Raw genomic sequence first — 21,541 nt, 5'->3', positions numbered from 1 at the left:
GCAAGGTAAGTAGTTTATTTATTTATTTGTTTTATTTTCACTATCCCGTCGTATGTCGACTTCCATCGCCCACCACTGCCCTACCCCACTTCTCCTTCCCGTATGGGCCGCCACTGTTGGGGTTTGCAGTGAAGGTGAAAGTGAAATGCTTTGTGAGAAAATCTAGTGTTTTGGAAAGGCCATGTACAAATTACCCAGTTGAGAAACTGCAATAGGTATTTAACACCTCAAGTCATTTTTTAACAACTAAATGCAATGTACCACCAGTCTCCCAAAAATGATTGAATTGAACTCTCTGAATGGGTTGAAGAGTTTAAAACTGCAAGATTCAAAATTGGTTGAGCATTTTCTATTCCGTAGATTGCCTCTAGCAAAAGAGCAATCCGAGCAGTGTGGGAGGCAGGTCCAGCCCTTCCAAAACATTTTTTTCAGTCAAGCTTAAGCACTTCCTGTGATGCAAGTGGGCTGACTAAAATCCTGATATCAGCAGATTGCTTCTGGATCTAGTTGGTTTTGCAGATGGTACACACAAATTGGGGCACTATCAGAAGCACTGCAAAGGGATGATGTTAGGCTGCCAACCAGCTCATTATTCGAGTTCCCAGGCAATTATGCAAAGGAAACCGAACAAGCCATTGAAAGTGACTTATTTAAAGGTCTATCAATCAGAAGTGAAGAATCACATGGGCAGGTAAAAACAAAACCTCCCCCAGTTCCCCAACATCTGGCAGGTAGCGTGCGCTCTGCGGTGTATGCACAGTTATAAAGCAATATGTCCTTCGCATCAACTCGGACAGATACATTTTTGACAATTACATCTGATAAATCCACACAAGTGGCCAAACCACATTGAGAGCACATAGCATGAAGGTGAAAACCGCATAACCTGCAGGAGATCCTCTCTTATTTATAAACTCATTTCAGATGGTTTCATGGACCATCCACAACTTCAATCTGTCCTGAGGGCAATAAACACACTGCCCATGAACTCAAGTGACTGTGGATGAGGTGTGTGGTTCAGCCCCATGAACTTAATAATGTCACCCTAGCAAAGCTGTCTCAGTGTTGCACGTCTGTAAGCAAAAAATGCATCTTTCCCTATGGTCAGCCCAAAGGTTTCGGCCTGATGCTGCTAGTTTTTTGACTCCGAGTGCACTGAGGGCGGCTAACCAGAACTCACTGTCGGTCCCTAAAACTGAGTATGGTTGACTGGCTCATACCCACTTGACATAAGCTCGCTTACGTGGCTCCTAGTCTGCCACTGCTGACTGGAAGGGAGGTTTTAAACTGCTGCCTCAACTTTGCCATTTAAAGTAATGGCACAACTAAGTCCTCCTTTTTCAATACTTGTAGGTCACTCCTAAAGTAGGCCTACTGAGCCCTATGGCAAGGGGCTGAGTATTAAGAAGTGGAACATGTATTCAGTAAACACACAGTTTTGTTTTTACTGTGGAAAAGGCTAGTAGCCCGATTGGAGAGTGCAGACTTGTAGGCTGCCACAGCAGCCCTTCTAATGTCTGACTGGGGCTACTAAAGTTGATACTGCTAGGCATCAAACAACTTGTTACATTAAACCTGACTTGATGCTCACCTCAAAATGTATGTCACATCTTGCAGTCTACTCGAGCTCGGCGGAGAAGGGTAGGTCATGCAGCAAAGGCACAAGCGATTAGAGTTTTGACTTATGGACTCATCCTTGATGCCTTTTCCCGCCGACCCCTCTGGTGGCTGGTAGTTCTTGGTAAATAGGCATAGGACAACCCCCACAGAGGTAAAACAAACACAAACTCACACATGACACCAGCATGTTGTAAATCACCTTTTTATAGGTCCTGATGAATCGCGGGTAATTATTGCCCACTGCGAGAAACATGTCGACCGTCTTCACCACTAGCCCCATCTAGGTTCACCTGACTATGCTCGTTGACTCCTAGTAAGCTAGCCCCCTGTTTTTATTTGCAGCGAGGGACCCCCAGAATAAAATTGATTCCGGTACCCTTAGCTACATTTTAATTATCCCTGTTTCACTATCACATACCTCCCTGCCCACACACCCACACCTCACCATAAGGCTGTTGGAAAAAAGATCTCCGCCAAAGAGCCCCTCTTTGAGGTGAGCCCGTCGGGGATTGCACCGCCTCCCCGACGAGGAGCAACCGCCGATGATGAAGCATGACATCCTTCGGGGTGTGTGAGGCCAATCCATCCAACAAAATGGATGCCCTTGGGTGTTACACTTACACCTTTGGTCACGCCAGTTAGTTCTTTCCTTTAGTCACGCTTAGGAACAGTTCAGCAACCCTTCCTTGTTGTAACCATTGATACGGGCACACGCTGTGACTGGACCTTCCACTCCTCTGAGTGGTAAACGGTGTGCGCTGATCAATTGATCATTTCTCCTTCCTCCCTTGTTTTGATAAAAAACATCTTGCAGTGTGCAACTTTTAGAAAGTTGCCACTTTGTTGCCTAAACCCTCCTGTGCCCATTTACGGTTACACACAGCGACTGTCCCTGCGACAGCTTTCTCCCCTCCTAGACCTGTACTTTAGGGTACAATAGAGGACTGAATGGGGGTGTTTCCTGTCCCTGACAGGAAGCCACACAGGCTTTGACCCAACATGTGAGCTTTAAAGGAGAAGTTACCTGTGAAGGGCAAATGGTGACCACTTGGGAGATGGGCTGCTCTACTGTTTAGGTAGACAGGCTGACACTAAGGAAGGAGAGGGGAAACCAAAATATTTTTCAGGGGCATGTAGCCTCACTTGGTAGCCACACCTCTGGGTAGGGCTAGAAACCTCCACACGCAGAGAGAGAGGGGTTTTGCCATTTTGAAGTGGTGATCAGGAGGGCAGTAACCTAGTAGCCCATTAGCTACTGACCACAACCTACCCTGAGGGCATTTTATGGGCATAAAAAGGGGACACCGGCACCCAGAGTTCAGATCCCTTCAGACTAGAGAAGAAGACTAAGGATGGGCTGCCCTGCTGCACAAAGGACTCGTCTAACAAAGGCCGCACCAACAAAGACTGTACCTGCTGAACCTGCTGGCTAGGTGAGGAGAAGGCAGCTGTACCTGCTGTGTCCTGCTGTGTCCTGCTGTGTCCTGCTCACTATCTGGGCCCAGTCAAAGCACATGACTTTAAGGGTCAGTCGGCTGACCTCCTGTTTGCAGGACAAGGCCACAACAGCTGAAGAAGCCTGCTGGGGTGAGTTGACAGCCCAATTATTCTACCAGCTGCTCCTCGCCACCAAGCAGGAGCAGGGACCAGGACCTAATGCTCACAGTTGCCCCCAAGTCTGCTGAACCCAGGAGCGTTGTCAGAGTGCAGCTTGGTAGCCCAGAAGGCATGGATTGATTCCACTGTGACTGAGGTACCAGGCGACTGGCAGCTCAGTGATGACTAGACTTCTACCAGGACTAAGAAGACTTTAACCATAAACCCTATCAACCCCTGTTGCTAGGATTGCCTCACAAAACCCTGGACCGAGGAGTAGCCGCAGGAAGCACCTCGTCGCCTGAATAACATCCACAGCATCCGTAAGCCTCTTCAGCATCCTCTAATAATAATAATAATAATTCTTTATTGTTTTATTACTTAAAACCATTACAATTTTGCATTACATTTTAAAAAAACTCATACAGTTCCTAAATGCAGGAGACAGGCATTAATAAAACTAAGGTCAATCCTAAAAGACTCTAACAATGGGGGGGAGAGATAAAGATACCCTCACAATAATGGTTACCTGTGGCAGTCCAATACTGAGGTGTCAGGTCAATCAGGGCATCACCTCCTCTCTTTTTATATGAAACGATGAAACTGGTGTTTTCAAAAGATAACTAGGGACCTAGAAACTGTTAATATTAGGAAGAGGGCACTGTTACTGTGAACAGAAATTAGCAATCAAAAGTTCATTAATTGAACCTGGAGTAGGGTTACAACTCAGCCGGGATGATGGACATTTGCAGCTCTGTTATCTCCCAACATTTTCGCCGCTTTGTTTACAAATTTGGTGAACCGAATGTTAAGCTTCGTATTGTCTGTGTTTAGTTCGATGATTATGGCTTGGCAGCAGGATCGTATTCCAAGGTTGGTCCATTCGTCCTGCAATAAAGACCGTCGGTCGATGAGCATAGCGGGACATACACACACTATATGCTCCATAGCTTCAGAGTAATAGCCGCACTTCCTGCATTTGATACTAGTGACGGGGCGGCGCCATTCAGGCCGAATCATTAAAAATGGCCATTCTCCCATCCTCAGGGCCATAAACTTTAGTTTCCAGAAAAGTGCAAACGTGCTAGATAAGTAGGATAATTCGAACCCTGGTTTAAAATCAGAGATTATTGCCCAGGCGTGTTTCCTTCTAGACAGTCTTGCCTTATCTGAATGGAAAGACCACATCCGGACGCTTCTCTCAACTGCCTTAAGCGCCGACTGGGAGGGGTTTGTTCCCCAATACTCATTGACACTAAGTAGTTGGAGGCACTAGTCCACGTGATGCCACTGTTTATGGCTGAAGTGGCTAATCGATATTTCGTTCCAGAGTCTGGCTTCCAGGCTGCCCACCCGGGCGTTGCGCAGTTCTCTAACAGAACTTTATAAATGCACCTGCCTCAATTCCATGATGATCTAATGAGCCTAGTTCGCGTCTGGCGGAGCAGATCTTGGCAGACGAAAGGCATGTTTAAAAATGTTAGTGGTTGGTTTGTTTAATAAAATACGTATTGCTCCCTTCATGATCTCATGCCCGTATGACAGAGAGTTTGTTATCTTCGCCTTCATCACCTTCAGCATTGGAGTTAGACTTGGACCAATTAATTGTTTCGACTGTTTTGCTGAGGCAACCTCAAGTGTAAGAGTTTTAGTTCTTAATGTATCTTTCTGCTTAGAAAATGAGCACCTGGTGTCAAGGTAAATTCCCGGGTACTTCTAGTGAGGCACTGGTTCCAGCTGTGCATTGTTAAAGAACCACCCTCCATGCAGACGCTTTTGCCTCCCAAAAGAAATTGTTTTTGTTTTAGACAAGTTCAGCTCAAGGAGGTTTCTTGTGTAGTAGGGGAGCAGCTCGGCAAGTAGTCTCTGTAGGCCTACTTTTGTGTGACTTAATAGCACAAGATCATCAGCGTATAGCAAATTGTTCCTGCGGGTTCTATCTAATTCGGGAGGGGGTGGGGTGGCTGTTAACACTGTCAGGTATTGGGGATAGATCCGATATGAACAAATTAAAAAGGAGAGGGTCCAGCAAGCAGCCTTGTTTGACTCCACTTTTGGTCTCAAACTTCCTGGAAACATGGGAACCTTCTCCCAACTTAATTCATATCCATGTTTCCGAATGAAGTTGATTTAAAGCGTTTAAAAGGGCCGGGGGTATGCCCCAGAGCTCAAGTTTTTGCCACAAGTGGCCCCGGGGCACCCGATCAATGGTCACTTAAAAATCAACAATGCAGCAGTGTAATTGGGTGCGTTGGGCTGCCGCTTTCTCAATCAAAACAAATAGGGTGAATAAATTGGTAGTTGTTCCGGAGTTGGCCACAAAGTCGGTGCGGTTGAACGGAAAACGCTTTGTTGTGCCTGCCCAGGCCAGCAGCTCTTCCAGTAAAATGCTAGCATAGTATTTGGCCTCAACGTCGAGGAGAGCTATCATTCTGTAATTGTTAGGGGCGTTTCTCTTACCACTTTTGTAGATAGGATGGATGATAGTACCTTTCCAGGACTCCGGGATGGTATTTTTTAGTCTGCAGTGGAGAAACAGGGGGGCCAGTTGGTCTGACCTCAGGTCGATGTCTGATTTGAACAGGGCCTGGGGAAGGCCGTTGGGCCCTGGTGCTCCTTCAGCCCTGGCTTCCATAATTGAACGTGAGATCTTGTTTTTAGTGCCTCTAATGCCATTGGGATGGGATCTCCTTCTTTGAGTTGTCACTCTTCTCAAGGCCCTCCTTTGTTGGTTCAACCGTAACATTGTTGGCTGAGGTGAAGAGGCTAGACGAGCTTGGGCACTTTACTTCTAGGGGTGATGACTCGGGGTTGGGTGATGAAGGAAGATCGAGGTGGTCGTCACTGTGTCTGTGATCATTAAAATGCAATGATAGAAACTGAGTCCATTCATCTGCGCTAATGTTAGCACTACCATGACCGCTTCCACCATGATCCCCTGTTCACAAGAGACCAAAATTGCTTCGCGTTGAGATTCTTGCTTTCATGAACTAGTTTCAGCCAAAACTCATCAGAGGCTGCTTGTTTGTCCCTATGTATAGAGGACTTGAAGCCTCTTTGCGCTTGCTTGTAATAGTTAAATAAAGTTTTGTTTCCTGGACTTTTCCTGGACAGACAGCGGGCCTGATTTCTTTGAACCTTTAGTTTTTTTGTTACTAATGAGATGTGATGTGGCCTTACATGATGTCGGGTGCTCCTCTTAGTTGGAAATGTGTTGAGTAATTGATTTGTGAGGCTAGCCCAGCCGTGAATAACAGAGAGGTCTTTGTCTGGTGCGAAACGTAAAAGAGGTCTGCATCTATCCATCGTGGAGGAGGCAGCTCTATCCGCCCAGTTCATTCTCCTTAGGTTCTCTGTGTGACAGCCTGAGAGAGTTTGAGAAAGTTCCTGATGACGAGGATAGAGTTATAATTTGAGGACAATGGTTGCTCTCACCTTGCGATGCAATATAATAAGTCTCAATCAGGGGGAGTATTTCACTACTGCCTAAAGTGAAGTCTAGAAAAGAGTGAGTTCGACCGTCAGATCGTATACAAGCGGAGGGGTATCTGTAGGAAAGCGCCCATTCAATGCGGTGTACCCTGCTCTGCTAAACTGGAGGGCTGCGTACTCGCCCAGTTTCAAAAGTCTGTGTCCTACGGGTATTGATTGTGGGGCAAGGTGCGGGGGAGCCATTGAGGGAACGATCCCAGTGTCCTCTGAAGCATTACAGAACTGGTTTGTATTGAAATCCCCTGAGATGATGCTGGGTATACTCCCATAATCACTTAGTAGGTTACAGATGATGTCTGTCAATTGGTCCATTTTAGATTTTTTCTTAGTGGTACGAGGAGAAATATGCACATTGAGGAAGAGCAGCTGGTTGACTGAGGTTGGAGTTCCCACCACGATTCCGGCCACCCAATCTACTTCAAATTTTAGTTGTTTGATGCATTGAGAGAGAGTTTAATAGAGACGTAGGTTGAAAGTCAAACACACGGCCTGCTGAACTTGGACTGTCTAGAGGCAGGTGACATGAATTCCAAATAGCCTTCAATGGGAGTGCTGGATGCTGCCAAGGTTTCCTGGAGAAGTATAATGTCATTTTTTTTATAAAGCCAAGAGTGACTCCGGATTGACTTTTCAATCCCAATCTGTTGACGTTCCAGGAACATATTGTTAAACCATGGTTTGAGATGTTTCAATCTTTCTGCCTCCGAGATAAACCTCCTGGTAGCCATGACCAATCAGCTCTTTGGGTGACTAGCTGAATAGTTGTTTGCTCTGGGTCAGCAGCTGGCGACCGACTTCTAGTAGACGTTAGTTCTGAAAAAGGGGCCAGGCTTGTGCTAGGAGCAAGGGCTTATGTGTTTTCTATTATTGAAGGATAGCGAGGGATTATTATGCCCCAGTCTTTAAATTGGTTGGCTTTTAACTGAATCAATTCCCAGATCGCAGCGGACGCTAGTGTAATTTGAGCTGCTTCTCCTACTTGAGTACCTTCACTGGAAATAAATTCAATGGCAGTTATGTCTTTTGATTGCAGGGTACTTAGGGCCGGGAACGATTTGAAAAGTCTGAGAATGTCCCCACGATTTAAAATGTCATTAGGGCCTCTTGAGGCATATTCTGGAGTTAACAGCAATTTAGTCTCGGAGCGGTTAGTTGCTTGGTTGTGCGCTTCCTCTACTGCTGGGGACTTATTTGGCTTAGAGGTTACTACTGGTGCCATCTTGGTTATACATGTGTTAGACGTGGGGAAATCAGTTCTCGACGATGAGTGATTGGTGATAAAATGGGGGATATACTACACGTTGCCACCAGCAATTGATGGCCAGATTGGGTTGGCGGATGCTGACCATGGAGCACTTTTACTACTCTTTGCTGGGCTGGTCCATTAACTCCCGCTGAGAGTGGACAAGGTGCGATGAAGTCAGATAGTAACTTTTGGGGATTAGCGGTCCCATCTGGCCCTTTGCCAGTCGCTAACACCTCTGCAGATTGAATCCCGATGTGACTTGAGTGAGTGGCTGCAAGGGGAGCCTTAGGGCTTGAGGTGGATCTGCTGTTGGTGAACTATTCTAATGAAAAAATGCTTTTTGAGGTGTTAAGGGTTGTGCTACTGGTGGTGAACTGGTGTTGGCTTCAAGCGTTATGGGTGATTCTAGTGAAGTCTCGGAGTGATCCTTTGCGAAATAGCTGGTGATAGTGTTTTTAGTTTCCGCTGTTTGTTTATTCTGACTTTTACGCAATCTTTTTTTCCTGCTTCGACAACAGATGAGTTTTGTGGTGGGGTGATGGTAATGGTGCGTCGGAAGATGCGTTGAAATCTACAGGCGCCTTACTTTGCGGAGAGGGGAGTCCCAGTTGCACTAATGCGGGAGTTGGCCCTTCGGTCTTGCCCAAGGTAAGATCCGGAGGTTGAGGGTTGGGTGGCCCTTGGGATGGAAACTTATTAATTTCTGATAGTACTGAGGAGAGGATTTGAGGAAGGGAGGATAAAGAATGAATGATAGGAGAGCAGCAGCATACAGATTGGACGAGTAGGACTTGGGATTGGCTTTTGTTATCAATCGGTTCAGCGCCTCAAGTTTTGGTCAATCCCAGCTGTGTACACTGCAAAGGTGTTTAAATGGTCCACCTGTAAGTTCATCTTATCGGAGTGATAGGTCAGTGTTGTTGCCGTAGTTTGTAGAGTTTGTAGTAATTGTGACCAAAGATCATGTAAGTCCAGAGATGACGATTTTTCCTGGACAGTGGGCCTTTTGGTTTCATTGATGAAAAAGGACAGGTCTAAGAAGGTGTTATTTTTGTTGTCGTGGGCCTCCAGTGAGTTGGCCTTCTGATGGCGTTGGTCAGCTGTGTTTACTGGGCATGCTGGAGGCAACGTTTTGAGGTTGCTGAGATGAGTGCTTGCTGGGGGCATAACTTGTGGCGTCAGGACTTTAGTGCAGGCGATTTAGATTTGGAATAGAGGCTTTAATGCTATAGGGGATTATATAGGGAATAACTGGCTTGGGTTCTGAGTGGACGGGAAGTAGACAAAAATGCCTCATTTGGGGTGGTTGTTTGGAGGGAAGCAGGTGCAGCTAGAGCGTGAGTGTAAGCAGACGATGAATCTAAAGTTTGCTGATCAGAGGCCAGGGGTGTACAGCTGTCAACAGGACTTCCTTAGATGGAGATTCTACTATTACTGAGAGACATGGAGATGACAAGCATCCAGACCCACCAGTGACTGTGTGGATCATTGGCTGAACTAGTATTTGGTGCAAGACTGCCTCAGGAGTTGTTGTAGGGGGATCCAGGAGTTTGTCGAAGGTACTGGGGCTGTGCTTGGGGATTGTTGCTGGTGAAAAGTTCCTAAAATAGTACCTCAGTGAGGTTTTTTTGTTGAGGGGCTGGGGGGTTTGTGGGCACTAAGGAGACCAATTTTGGCTCTTCGTGTTTTAAGTTTACCTGGGCCGTGTCAGCCCCCGTGCACCATGGAGTGAAGAGGGGCCTTGAGAAGGTTGAACTTGAAACAAGGGTTGCCAAAATTTGGGCTTGTGTCCTGAGCCCGAATTAAATGTAACTATTGATGTTGAGTGTGTGGGGGACGGTGAAGCTTCGGCCGTGGTTTGCCGTGGTAGCCTTCATTTTTATGTTTTTTTTTAGGGGCTTTGTTGAAATTTTCCTCACTCTCCCGTATCTCATTCTTGGGAGGTTCTGCTGTTTGGAATACCCACTGTCTTCCTGCAGGTAAGCTCTTAAATGCTGAGGGTGGCCAAAGGCAACGCTGTTTATTTTTTTATTAATTTAAGGTGGTCGGAAGGCCGTTGGTTGGTATCTGCTAAGATCTAGAGGCAGAAAGCTGACCCAAGAGCCTACCCAAGGACCCGGTTGGGCCTGTTGATTATGATGGCTGGATGAATTGTGTTGGTTGGGCGTCAAAGTTCTGGTGGTTCTGGTTCGATGGTTCTAGGTGAGCTGGATTGCAAGGAGGGTGGCTTAAGGGCGACTTAAGACATGTGCCTAGGCTTTGTCCAGCCAAAAAGGCAACCACGGTGCTGATGTTGGCAGGGTTGTCGGAGCAAAGTGCTGGAGTGATGGAAAATCAAATCCGTAGTCAGTAGTTGATAAGTTGACGCATGGCGAAGTGGCATGATGCAGATGCACTGAGGGGGCACAGAGGAGCAGAAGAAGGGCAAGTGGGGCACTTGAGGCGGGACGGCAGGTTGCAACTGAACTAGTCAGGCCACCTCCGCAATACCACCGGGGGCACACACTCACTGCGACCGCCTGCTAAAGGGTGGCCGCACTTGCCACTGAAAGCCCTATCTCTATCCGCTATCGGAGGTGGACAGGCGGGCGACAGGCAATGGGCAACAGGCAGTGGGAAACAGGCAGCAGGCAACAGGCAACAGGAGCAGTGGGGTGACTAGCTAACGCCCGTACTTGTGTTCCCACGTACGCACCAGGCCACTTGTCACCTCTCACTCACCTGTCACGTCTTGCTCTGAGGGTTCCGAGGGCAGTGGGTGCGTCCACACACACCACCTCCAAGACAGGGCCTTCTGATAGCCAAGCCGCCTGCGCCCACGGCACTCTCAGCATTCTCAGCATTTGTCTCCAACTCCCACTCTGGCTCCTCACTGCTCTCCATTGCTGCTATCTCACCAGTGAACTTAAAGTATGATACAGAGACTGCCCAGAGATGAACCCTTTCTGCCACAATCCATGGATGCAGGTGGCTCTTACGAGGCTGCAGCTGTTGCTTTCGTTTTGCTGCATTAAGCCCTCCAAAGTCTTACCATGCAGATGACCAGTGGAATGACGATTAGTATCTTTTGCACCCACCGAGCAGCTCACAAACAATGAAAATTCACCATACAGTACTTAGACATCTTCAGTTATCAAAATAAACTTGAAATTAAGTTCCTTGAAGTCGATACCTCCATCTGGGTCTATCACGGCGTCATGAACAACAAATCCAAACAGTTCTGGCGGATGGCGGCGTCGCAAGCCAGCTACAGTGTCGGGAAGACGCACAAAACAGTACCTTTAGAAATACAGGATGTCGGTGACCTCTCGTTGAGCTCCGAAAGCACGGCATCTGCAGGTGCCGGTTCTGGACTCATTGGGCCCTTGAAGTTACACGTGTTGCAGATTGCACTTATCACAGCTAAGTCAGGAGCGCTGGTGTCGGCAGGCATCAGGGCTGCGGTGCGAAGTGCAGCGGTGCCCCGTGCGGTGTCCCCAGGTCACGGTGCAGGTAGCGGCTCGGTGGCGGTCGCCCAGCAGCGTCAGTGAGACTAGGGCTGCGGTACAAAGTGATGCGGTGCTCATCGCGGTGCTGGCAGGTCACGGTGCAAGCAGAAGCATTGTTGTTGCTGAAGGCTTTGGTAGGCCAAGGCTGCGGTGCGGGATGAGGACGGTGCATCGTGTAACTTACAAGCGGTGCCCTCAAACCACGGTGCAAGCAGCAGCGTCAATGTCTGCGTGGAGCGGCGTCATTGGGGATACCAGGGCGTCGACATGAAGCAAGGTGGTGCGGAGTGCGGCACCCACAGGGCGCTGTGCGAGCAGCAGCTCGGTGGCGGCGTCTAGTGGTGTCGTCGGTAAGACTAGGGTTGCGGTGCGGCATTGCAGCGATGCCCTCTGCAGTACGTTCAGGACACGGAGTCGGCAGTGGCATCATAGACGGCATCGAGTTGCTTTTTCTTCTGTTGCAGCATAAAACACACAGTCCCCAGTGCTGAGGGCAGAAGAACTTGATGTCTATGCTGTTCCTGAGACTTCTTGAACAGGGGCAAGCTCTACCTCAAGCCTGCAGAAGGTTCAGTTCAGTCGGTTTACTACCCAAGACAGAATTAGCCACTTCAGGCCAACCCAGAAAAGCACACAACAGTGGTAGTTTCTCCTCACAGCTTCTCCAGCTCTTCTTCTTGGCTGTCTTCTTGGTTCCAAAAGAGTTGTAAAGTTCTGGGCCCCAATATTTATACCCCAAATTCTTTTGCCCTCTCAGGCAGAAAGTGTCTGTGCTTAATCCAAACCATTTTTAACCTCTCTGGCAGGGGGTGGGGACAGCATTGTGCAAGGCAGACCAGGCCCATTCAGGCGCAAGGAAATCTCCTCCCACTACTCTAAATGCAGTCCAGGTCTACACAGTCCAGCCCTGACCCATCAGACTCTCTGGAGCCATGCTCTCCCCAGCCTTGGTCATCCCAAAGCCAGACTTTCAATCCATAATCCCAGCAGAGGCCCACAGGATGGCTAAGCAACAAAGTACCAGACATACTAAACTTTACATTTCGTTCTTGTTCCCAGGGGTAGTTATGTTTATAAGATGGTATAAAAAACTCCCTATTCTGTCCTATAGGAACAGGTAGCCTTGCAATAGTGAAAAACAAAATTGGCAGTAATTCACTATCAGGACATGCCACAGACATCAGTGCACGCCCTACCTTTCACATAGACTGCACCCTACCTACGGGGGTACCTTGGGCCTACCTTAGGGGTGACTGATACGTAAGAAAAAGCAAGGCTAGGGCCTGGCAAGTGGGTACAGCTGCCAAGTTGACAAAGCAGTAGCAGTCTGCCCACAGGCTCCGCAATGGCAGGCCAGAGTTACATTTACAGGCTGCCTAGGTGGGTGGTACAATCAGTGCTGCAAGCCCACCAGCAGCATTTGATTTATAGGCACTGAGCACAAACTGTGCTCTGTACTAGGGACATGCAAGTAAATCAAATATGCCAATCATGGAAACACCAATCCATAATAGCATTTTACAACAGGAGCACTTGCACTTTAACACTGAACAGCAGTGAGAAAATGCGCAGAGACACTAAACCAGCAAAAACAGAGTCAAAACCGGGAGGTCAGAAAGCAAAAAGTCAGGGGAAACACGCCAAAAGATGCCAAATCTAACAGTGAGTCAAGGGATTCTGGAGCCTGAAACAATGGACCAGGTCCCTAGAGCCAAGATAAGGGACAGGAAGGCTGGACATCCACCTTCCAAGAGTCTACATGCCCAGAAGAGGCCCAAAACTCCTAAGAAAGTCCTGTTGCCTGACGGAGAAACTGCTCCAGGGGACCTACCAGATCTGGCAGAGCTGAAGGTAGCAAGGGGTCCCTCCAGAGAGCACCTGAGCACTAGAAAAAGGACATGCCAAACTCTTGAGGACCCGCAACAGTTAGCTGACAGACAGGAACAAGGGGATATCAGTGGTACCCATAAGGTATACTGAGAGGGTGAGACTCCTGTACAGCAAGCCAAGAGACCCCAAACCAGGGGCAAGCAATATTCCCTTAGCTTGGGGCCGACCAAGACCTGAGAGAGGCTGGTCAGCCACTCCTGCTGGCCTCAGATATCTGAGAAGATAAAGGAGTTGTGTGCCTCCTGTGTCACCTGCCAGGCCAGTGCCAAGGTAAGGGGCTAGCCAAAGGCTCTCCTGATACCACTTCCTGTGGTGGAGCCTCCCTTTGAAAGTGTGGGAATTGACATTATTGTTCCCCTGGACCACCCAACAGCCTCAGGGAGCATGTTTATCTTTGTGGTAGTAGACCATGTCTCTAGACATCCTGAGGCTATTCCCTTTAGGACAGTCACTGTTCCAGCAGGAGCTAGAGTCCCCGGGGTTGGGTTCCCTATAAATGTGATGTCAGACAGAGACACACATTTCATGTCTGCCTATTTGCTAGCCATATGGGATGAGTGTTGTGTAACTTACAAGTTCACCACCCCTACCATGCACAAGGAAATGGTTTAGTTGAAAACTTCAACAAAACCTTAAAATACTTGATTACGGGTTGGCCTGAAAAACTCAAGAGTTGGGATGCTCTCCTCCCATTCCTGTTGTTCGTCTACAGGGAGGTTTCACACAAATGAGTTAGCTTTAGTCCCTTTGAGCTACTCTTTTAACACCTTGTAAGGAGTCCACGCAACTTGGTGAAAAATGGTTGGGAAAGAACCCTCAAGGAGCCGAAGCAGAAAAGAGCTGAGTGCATGAAGAAGGCGAATAATAAATGTATGGCAAGCCAGGAACTTGTCAAGCACTGGTATGACGAAAATGCATGACTGGACTTCTACCAGGACTGAGAGGACTTCAAGGGATGCTGCCCCATGTGGCCAGGATCAAGTCACCAAGCCCGTGGACCGAGAAGTAGCCGCAGAAAGTTCCCTGTCAACCGCACCACATTCACAGTAACCTTTAGCATCTTTAGCATCCTGTATCCCTTGCATCAGGACCACTTCATCTTGCAAGAATATAAAAGTGCCCGGAACTCGCTGAAGACTGCTCCTTCCTTCAAGGTTACCATTTCTGAGGACCTTGTTGGTTTTCTTGTCTGGCTCCCTGCTGGAATTATTTGCCTAAAGTAACCTAACCCCTCCGGTGCTTAGAACGTCCCCCGGCCGTCATATGTCATGGTGGGCGTGTGCAGACGACGGACGAGGTCGTCCAAACTCCACCCGCTCATTAATTCTCCCACACAATGTGAGAATTATTGCAGCGTGCAAGGGGTTAAAATAACCGCATAGGTACTTAGCCAAAATTTTCTTGAAAACGTTTCTGTGCAAAGTACGTTGAATTTGCCAATGCTGTTCACTTTTAAGTAAAAAGTGTATATTTACTGCTCTTTGCATCTGCTGCATCGCTGGAATCCTGTGGTGGATCTTTTTTGTTTTGGTGTCTAAAAATACATAAAATTGTCTATTTCTATAAATTAGTGTCAGATTTCTTGAGGGTCTCATGTAGTTCTTCTTCAGTTGTTTTGGTGCTGTGCAAATGCTTTCCACTTGCCCCTTTTTGTAAGCCTGATCAGAGACACAGCTGCCCAGGGTAAGCTAAAGGTTAAACAAACCAAACTTAATGGTCCAAAACTTGTTGATAAGTTCATTAAATGGTGAGCTCACACAACCACACAATATGATACACCCCATTTCCTCACAACGTCTTTCTTCACTATTGTTCATAAATTTCATGGGCCCACGTCTGCTGCTTTTGGATTCCATTTGCATATGTCGACAGGTGGCTGACTTCTCACCATCATGCCAACCCAGTCCATGAAAGTATATCCTACTGCTCATCATAATAGAAGATACGTAGATGCTTGTTTTTTTAGATGATTTTGTTACCTAATTAGCATGTATTCAATGATGTAAAAGGTCACACAAATTAGTCATTGTTTTTGATAATGGACAAAGTTGTCTACAATTTCCAATGTGAATTATGATGGTATGTCTGTTTTTTTTCTCCAAAAATAGGCTTATTAGTTTTCACAAATGACAGTCAGCAATGTTAACAATGACCTCTCTGGTCAGTGACTAAGTACAACCACTGGCTGTGAAAATGCCCAGGTTTGCAAGTGTAGTAAACAACAATTTTCTGACCATTCCTGCCATACCAAGTGGTGTAGATGCTATGACATAAAACATAGTTCTTTTTTTATTTTATGTTATGTGTATTTTATATGCATGCATCTCACTCTGGAAGGTTTACTGGTGTCTAGAGAAGGACCCTATCTGGAGCCTATTGGAAAAGCCAGGTTTTCAGTTACTTGCAGAATTCAAGGGCTGAGATGTTGACTCACATATGTAGGGGGAGGTCATTACAGGCTTTATCAGCTAGGTATAAGAATGTGCAACAGTTGGATCTGGTTCTACGAATGCGGGGGACATGGGTAAGCAGGCCGGCCTCCGAGTGGCGATTTCTGGATGGAGTGTGGAGTTTGGTGAGGCTTTTCATGTTGGTGGGACCTTGATTGTGCAAGGTTTTGTATGTGTGTGCGAAGAGCTTCAAGAGTAAGTTTTTCTGAACTGGGAGCTAGTGGTCAAGGTCACTGAGGTGTATGAAGATGCGAGTGTGGGGTGGGAGTTTGAGCATGAGTCTGACTGCTGCCTTTTGAATGACTTGGAGTCTCTTGGCGAGGTTTGTGGTGATGCTGACATAGAATGCGTTGCCTTTATCCAACCTGATGGTGATCAGGGGTGTGATGTTTATTTTGGGTGTTGACCGAGAGACATTTGAAGATTTTTCTGAGGAGCTTGAGGGTGGAGAAGCAGAAGGAGGTGGCGGTGTTGATATGGCTGGTAACAGAGTTGGTTGTCCACTACTATCCCTTGGCTATTGGCTTGGTTGGCTGACCATCAGACTGAGGTACACTGCAAGGTGGCTTTTCCGAAGGGTGCCACCTCTGTCTTGTTGGAGTTGAGCTTCAGACAGGAATTCATCTTCATCTAATTGGTGACTTTGGACACGCAGGTGAGGAACATTGTTCAGGTGTTAGGAATGTTGTTAGAGAAGGAGAGGGTAAGATGGGTAATAAGAGTGTCATCAGAAAAGGAGAGGATGAGCTAGGTGTCATCAACATAAAATATGATGCCAATTCCAAGGTTTCGATGTTGTTGGCGAGCAGTACCATGCAGACATTGAATAGCATGCTGCTGAGGGAGGATCCTTGGGGGACTCCGCAAATCAGGTTGGTGGCAGCAGAGGTAACGGACCTAGGCTGATAGACTAGATGCATCCATTGAGGAAGAAGGTGATCCATCAGAGTTGGTCTGCATATCCCTGTTTTGTGGAGGCACTGGAAGAGGATGGGGTGGGAAACAGTGTTGAAAATGGCAGAGGTCAAGTAGGATTAGTGCCACTGTGTCTCCTCTGTCTTCTGTTCTGGAGGTGGTTATCATTGAGGTGGCTGGCCAGTTGCTTGCTGACAGAAGCGGTAGTATGGTGGTGTGTTTCCAGGTGAAGGGTAAGGTGGCTGTGGTGCGGGACTCATTGAGTATGGGGTGAGTGCAGCACACATGGGGTTGAGCCCAAATGTTGATATGTGTCCAATTCGGCTTTCAAGTGGATTGGCCAATGGTGGTGGCAGTTTCAAAAAAAGATAATGGCGGACAAAGCAATTTCCAGGCTGCATGTCTTGTCATGTTGAAGGGCGACGAGGGTGGAAAGGTCATATTGGGGAGTAAAGGTGTTGTATATGGTGCTTGTTTTATCACTAAAGCAGTGTTAAGAGTGCATATATTGTGTCATTTGTGTGACAGGTGTGGGGCTGGCAGAGGGGAGGTGAAGTCCTTCACTATGGGGAAAAGTTCTTTGGTGCTGTTGAAGCTGTTTACAGTTCACTCATCGAGTGCTTGATGTATGTAAGTTGCTGATTGTAGAAGTGCTGATCTATTGGAGTTTCTGTAGTTTTTGCTGTGGGTGTGTCTCCAGCAGCGTTCTAGTTGCTTGCAGTACCAGTTACCTTGAGGTCTGGTCATTGGGAGGAGATGATCTTGAGCAGGGCCAGGGTGTCTGCACATGAGTTGATCCACGCGTTGTATTGCGACTTATATAGCGCACGTATCACCCGAAGGCATCAAGGCGCTTGCCTTGGGAACCCGTCCTGGCTTTTTTCCCTGTGAGATAACCCCTACTGGGCATCCCCAAGGTGAAAGCCAGGCATCCCGCAGCGGGTGGGCCGCCGTAGTGGAGATTAAGCAAGCTATTGCCCAGAGTTGCAGCGTGGGACCCCATGATTAGAATAGGCACCGAGGCGAGAATTATCGAGTCCGTGGACATTTTGGGCTCAGAACCCTGCCGCGTCGGGAATTGAACCCTGGCCCCGGGTCAGACCTCTTCATCAGGGTCTGCCGCTCTAATCAGTGAGCCACACTTCTCCAGTTAATCAGACACCAAATGTCATGGTAATTTGGGTTGTTAATTTCTTCAGACAGGAAACTGAAGGCAGAGGCTTGAGTACAAATCAGTTTTCACCTCTTAAAACTCGTAAAATGCTCAAATGTATCATGACATATGCATGAGGTCTATAGATGTCACTTCCTGTGATCTCACATACTGTGACATCACCTTCTATGATGTCATGCACCACAACTTCACTTCCTGTGATGCCACACGTTCTGCCGTCACTTGAATATGACCTAAATTGGTGAGTACCCCACTCCATTTTTTTTAGGACTTCTGCCCTGCTAACACTAGACCTATTTGTCAATGCTTTGATGCTATTACAATATTTATTTGCTATTATTTCTCATCCTTTCGCAACTGATCCTTTCTGCCGCCTGCTCCAAGAAAGGCTAGTCAGTGACAGTGCTGACAGTGGGGTGTACCACTGCAGCACACGCCCCCTCCCACTGTCCATGGATAATTTACCCCTAGAGCGTAAGGGGTCTGTGGTACAATCCAAGCGTAAGCGTGGACACGCAAGTTAAGTAATAAAAGGCCCAGGGCTCTGGGCGTGGTCAGGTTAGTTACTGCCACCAACAGCACCACATGTGTCCTGTGTCTGTCTATCCATAGGCCCCGACTGGGACACTACACTGGCGACGAGGTGGCTATTCGTCTGGCCCACTGTGTGCCCAGCCGCCTCCACTCACGGTGCCCTTAGCTGCCAACCTCCAGCCTGCGTGGCGCTCTCCTCGGCGCCCCCCCTGTGTCGCCGACGGCCCGGCGTGGCCGCCCCAGCGTCGCCGCCTGCCTACCTGAGCTGCCTTCTACGACGCCTGCCGGTGCCCCAGAGCGCCTTCCGCCTGCCGCCCCTGCTGGCCGCGGACCTCTGCTGCAGCGTGGCCTCTGACGCCACAGCCAGGTACATCGGCCCCCCTGCTCTGCTGCCCGCAGCCTCCGGCGCCCAGGCCGCATCTTGTTCCCGGGCCCAGCCCCGGCAGCTCCCTCGCGAGGCCTGCGCATGCGCTGGTGCGTCCAGCGCCACGTGGTAGACGCGCTGCACGGCCTCCCTGCACATGCTCACGCATCTCGCGTGACCACTGACCTACAAAACCTCACGCATCTGGCGGAACGGGGCCAAATAGCGTTCTCCAGGTGCCTGCTTTGTCCCCTGGCAGTTTGCAAGAGTTTGCAAGGACTCACACTGCCTCTGGCATCACGCATACGGCCCATCAAGCCTCGCTTCAGCCACCATGGCCAACGTGCCGCCCCTAGAACCTTTCTCAATCACGGGAACGCCCCCCTCACAGGCTGCCGGATGGAGAAAGTGGATAGAGCGACTCGAAAATTATTTCATAGCGGCGGACATCGCGGTGGCACGGCGTCGCGCAATGCTTTTGCACCTAGGAGGAGAGGCTATTCACGACATCTCCTAAGACATTACGGAGGGTGACCCGCCCCACACATACAACACCCTACGGGACGCCATCACGAGGTACTTTGAGCCTTTTACCAGCGCGGATTATGAATGCTTCCTGCTCCGACAAGCACGCCAACTCCCTGAGGAATCGGTAGATGTATTCTACGCTCGGCTCAAGAAACTAGCCAGCACGTGCACGCTCCCGGATGCCGAAGATGAAATTCGTGCCCAATTCATACAGGGATGCGCCTCCCTGAAGCTACGGGAGAGGGTGCTGGAAACGGACGCCATGCCCATGCGCGACATCCTAGCCCTAGGGCGATCTAAGGAACTTTCCAAGGCCCGCGCTGCCCACATGGAGCCAAAAACAGCAATCACAGTCAAGACGGAACCGGTGTGCGCCGTCAAATCGCAACACCCTGACAATCGGACGAGACCTCCGAGAAAAGGGCGACCGAAACAGACCCAGTCCACCCACGATCAAGCCTGCATGTGGTGCAGAGGTACCACTCCCCACAAAGGCGCCTGCCCAGCCCACGGCAAAATCTGCAGCGCATGTGGCAAGGCCAACCACTTTGCGAGCGTCTCTTTGTCATCGCAAAGGAAGAAGCAGAGTGGCCCACCCAGGAGGGCGCGACAGGTGGCGCCCTTACCGAACACGTCGAACAGCAGCGACATGGACGACGATGAAGAAGACGCTGCGTCAGTCCACGTGGTGCGCATGCTCAATACACTAGCAGCCGCATCTTCGACCGAACCGATGTGCACCGTCCAAGTACATGGCCAAGCAGTCAGAGCACTCATCGACACCGGCGCCACGATAAACCTCATGGCCGCCAGCGTGTACCAATGCCTCGAAGACGCCCCCACACTTCACCCCACAAGAGTGCAAGTGTTTGCCTACGGAACCCGGCGCCCGTTGCGCCTGTGCGGAGTCTTCCGGACGACTGTGGCCCACGACACAACGCAGCTACAGACAAAGATCTACGTATCCCAGGAGGGATCAGGATTCCTTCTCGGTTGCAAGACAGCACGGGAGCTCGGGCTCATACACTTTGCCCTAACAGTGCAAGCCCAAGGACTTGACCATCTAGTCGCAGAGCATTCCTCGCTGTTCGAGGGCATCGGATGCCTACGGGGGGCCCCCGTCCGGCTCCACATTGACCAGTCGGTGGCACCGGTAGCTCTCCGGCACAGACGGATCGCTTTTCACCTCCGGCCCAAAGTCGAAGCGGAGCTAAGGATGCTTGAACAGGCCGGCATCATCGAGCGAGTGACTGGACCCACGCCGTGGGTATCTCCCATCGTTGTGGCCAAAAAGCCGAAGCAACCCGAAGCAGTAAGGATATGCGTGGACATGCGCCTCCCCAACCTAGCAATTAAGAGGGAACGTCACCTGACGCCGACCATTGACGACATCATCGGGGAGCTCGCAGGGTCCAAATGGTTCTCCAAGATGGACCTGCGGTCGGGGTACCATCAGATCCCTCTTCACCCAGACTCGCGCCCAATCACGACCTTCTCCACCCACGCAGGCCTGTGGAGATACACGAGGCTAAATTTCGGAATCTCAAGCGCAGCGGAGGTGTTTCAAAACATCATTCACAATGTCCTCCAAGGCCTTGATGGTGTGCTCAATGTGAGCGATGATATCCTGGTGCATGCCCCCATCTTGGAAGAACACATCAGACGCCTCCAAGCAGTGTTCAACCGGCTAAAGGAGAGAGGACTAACTCTCCACAAGGACAAATGTGAGTTCCTACGCAAAGACATCAGTTTCTTTGGATACAAGTTCTCCGACCAAGGAGTGGGCCCCGACCCAGAAAAGGTCAAGGACATCCACAACGCGCCAGCCCCCACATCTGTGACAGCCGTCCGCAGCTTCCTAGGTATGGTGACATACTGCGGACGTTTCATCAAGGATCTGTCGGATTTGACAGGGCCCCTCCGCGACCTCACCAAGTCAAATGCCGCCTGGATGTGGGGCCCAGAACAGCAGGAGTCGTTCACGAACACCAAGGCAGCCCTGTCAGCTGACACGACCCTGGCCTATTTCAACCCGCAACACGAGTCACAACTGCTAGTTGACGCCAGCCCCACCGGCCTGGGAGCGGTCCTATCGCAGCGTCAGACATGCGGAGAATGGGCCCCCATAGCGTACGCCAGTTGCACGCTTACGCCTACCGAACAACGTTACTCACAAATTGAACAGGAGGCGATCGCCATTCTATGGGGATGCCGCCATTTCCATATCTACCTCTATGGACATCC

At 49.2% G+C, this 21,541-nt stretch overlaps 1 protein-coding gene across 1 annotated transcript in view; it reads right to left on the bottom strand.

Moving 5' to 3' along the window:
* Positions 1–21,541, bottom strand: part of LOC147659385 (relaxin receptor 1-like) — a 219,062-nt gene that overhangs the window by 150,234 nt on the left and 47,287 nt on the right. The gene's annotated exons all lie outside the window — the stretch shown is intronic.

This window comes from Lissotriton vulgaris, unplaced genomic scaffold, assembly GCF_964263255.1.
Source record: "Lissotriton vulgaris unplaced genomic scaffold, aLisVul1.2 SCAFFOLD_1635, whole genome shotgun sequence".
Classification (NCBI taxonomy): domain Eukaryota; kingdom Metazoa; phylum Chordata; class Amphibia; order Caudata; family Salamandridae; genus Lissotriton; species Lissotriton vulgaris.
This window is presented reverse-complemented; position numbering and strand designations above follow the sequence as displayed.